Source organism: Mustela nivalis (assembly GCF_964662115.1).
Source record: "Mustela nivalis genome assembly, contig: HAP1_SCAFFOLD_53, whole genome shotgun sequence".
Lineage (NCBI taxonomy): Eukaryota > Metazoa > Chordata > Mammalia > Carnivora > Mustelidae > Mustela > Mustela nivalis.
In genome coordinates this window covers 1,804,180-1,807,219 of record NW_028136539.1, presented here as the reverse complement: position 1 = coordinate 1,807,219, position 3,040 = coordinate 1,804,180, and the positions used below count along the sequence as shown (strand labels likewise).

Genomic DNA, 3,040 nt, shown 5'->3' with positions numbered 1-3,040 from the left:
CATAGAAGGAGAAGTAAGAGTGTGAATTGTACTTCAATGCTCTTTTCTTTATATTCAACAAACAGCTTCATTCACACACCTTTCCAATTTTTTCAACTCTTTTGACAAAGCCTTCAGAGGAGTTACTGCTGATGACAACCATCACAGCCTAACAGGAGAAATTTTATAAAGAAAAATAATAGCATGTTTTTCCCAAATTGTTAAGGATATGGTGAAGCTCTGTCGGATTCAAAGGAGGAATGTGCAATTCCATGCTATATATAATAATAACTTGTTTTAATAGTGGCTTTGCAATTTTTCAGATATATCCATTTACTGAAACCACTATCAAATAAACAAAAACAAACAAATGAACAGGGGTTCGAGACAGAAATTATCTAATCTAAAAATAGCACATGTTCACAGAATACACAACACATATCCCAAGTACTACTATAGGTTTCAAGTAATAGTCAAAACAATAGTAAACATGATTCAGACCCTACCAGTCAAATCATAAATGGGACCTTAACTGTAAATCCTTATCTTTAGATCAAAGCGGGTAATTGGGGGCTGAAGATACATTATAGAACTAATATGTTATAGAACTCCTCTGAAATGAGTCATTTATTCCATCACTTTTCCTGCACAGCTGCTGACCCATGTTTTGGTTCCTGGAAATAGCTGCTACCCTGTCATACTTCTTAAAAGCACATATATTGATAACTCTACTCATTCCTCCATTCCTCTGTGACTGTCACTGTGTTAAAATGTGGAGTCAGCTGACTCACTTGTGATGGTAATAAAGTAGATGAGTTTGCAAAGTATTTTGTTATTTCTAAAAATGCAAAAACCAAATTACATTGAAATCATAAGGGGTGTTTCAGGGAGAGCTGTAGGATGTGGTTTCTTGTGTAATCCACAGAGATTAGCTCCAACACATATTTAAACTCTCCTCTAGGAGCAACCTTAGTGGTAAAGCAAGAAGATAAACAGATGTAAACACACCCTGGCACAAAATTATCACTATGTTTGGCTTCCTAGTCTCCTCATGTTACTTATTTATCTTAACTTCTCTCTGAAATCAGGGAACACAGAATCTCAATCAGTTGACATTTTTCTACTGAATTACCCAATAGTCCGATCATACCCCTAATACTTTTTAAAATTATTTCACTCATAATCCCAAATCTGCTTTGCTTCCTCATCTTAGTACACTGTAATTTGATTTCAAAATGAGGACAGTTGTCAGTAATGCCACATTCATTCATCTATTTTACAATTCCATGTGCTTATAACTATGAAGATATGTTAATAACATCCATTCCAATAAGCCACCCTAAATTTATTATCATGAAACAAGACCTCAAGAAAGAGAATTCAAAATCATCCATGTATTTGCAACTTATTGCAATAAAGCCTTTATCAATAGACTTCCCTGTGCACATGGTGGTCAAATTGCTGGTGAAAACCAGCCAGATCTATTACAAGCTTTCTCATGGCTTCTAGGTAACCCAAGTGAGCCTTTATTGATACTGGGAAGGGATAAAGCAGGGAAGGGATAAACAGTGCTATAAGATTTGGCTAGACAAAAGTAATGACTCTCATTACAAAGTGAGTATTTTTTTTTCAAGCTTTAGTTCAGTTTATTTTTCTTGTATAAAACTATGTAGTAGCCACAGCTGGAGCCTGGGTCCTCTGAACAGAGACTCTGGTGTGGGTCTTCACAAGATGGTCCGTGAACTCCTGATAGGGAGACTTGGTGAACACAGTCTCCTTCCAGAGATCAGGGGTGAGATAGCTGTAGGTCTTGGAGATGGCATCGAAAGTAGCCTTGGCAAAGTTCCCTAGGGTGGCAGTGCAGCCCCTGGCCGAGGTGTAGCAGTCGTCAATACCAGCCATCATCAGCAGTTTCTTGGGCACAGGGGCCGAGACAATGCCAGTGCCTCTGGGGGCGGGGATGAGACGCACCAGCACAGAGCCACAGCGGCCAGTCACCTTGCACGGGACAGTGTGGGGCTTGCCGATCTTGTTCCCCCAGTAGCCTCGCCGCACAGGGACAATGGAAAGCTTCGCCAGAATGATGGCTCCGCGGATGGCAGTGGCTACCTCCTTGGAACACTTGACACCCAAACCGACATGTCCATTGTAATCTCCGATGGCGACAAATGCCTTGAACCTGGTCCGCTGGCCCGCGCGCGTCTGCTTCTGCACAGGCATGATCTTCAAAACCTCGTCCTTGAGGGAGGCTCCCAGGAAGAAGTCGATGATCTCAGACTCCTTGATGGGCAGGGAGAAGAGATAGATCTCCTCCAGGGACTTGATCTTCATGTCTTTGACCAGGCGGTCCAGCTTGGTGACGGGGATCCACTCCTTGTCCGCGGCCTTGCCCCCGCGAGCTCCGCGGCCTCGGCCCCGGCCCCGACCACGGCCCCGGCCCCGGCCCCGGCCCCGGATGCCGCTGCCGAAGCCACCGCGGAAAACCGCCGTGGCCTCCCATTCCAGGGCCCCCGGGCCCTCCGGGCCCTCCCGCAGCACCGGCGTCATCCGCCATTTGGTGTTCTCTCGGAGAGGAAACAAAGTGAGTATTTTAAAGCAAAAGAGCCTGTTGGGAATATTGTTTTATAAAATAGTGGTTTTTTTTATTAACTTTTTAAAATTCAATTAGGTAACATATAGTGTACCAATAGTTTCAAATGTAGATTTCAGTTATTCATCCATAGCATATAATAGCTAATGCTCAGTACTTACTGTTATAGCTTCTTGAAAGCAGAATTTTAACCCACTGAGCCACCCAGGCGCCCTTGAAAGCAGAATTTTAGATCACATTTTCTGATTACTTCCATGTCGTACAACACTTTCCTGCTAGCAACCTTCAAAACATACTGTTTGTTAGAGGAATTTCTTTAATAATAAATAAATAGGAATTCATTTAAATTTATAAATATATAAAATAAATAGGAATTTATTTAAATTTATTTAAATATTACACACTGTTTCATTGTTCATAAATAAGGTGATGATATTATAGCCATTAGTTGGTAGCACTGATATATCACTA

The 3,040-nt window shown here is 41.7% G+C and overlaps 1 pseudogene across 1 annotated transcript; it reads right to left on the bottom strand.

The window, feature by feature from the left end:
• Positions 1 to 1,600: 1,600 nt before the first annotated feature.
• Positions 1,601 to 2,552, bottom strand: LOC309856980 (small ribosomal subunit protein uS5 pseudogene; annotated as a pseudogene). Its single transcript has one exon. The product of its transcript is annotated as a small ribosomal subunit protein uS5 pseudogene (transcript).
• Between the last annotated feature and the right edge of the window lie 488 nt (positions 2,553 to 3,040).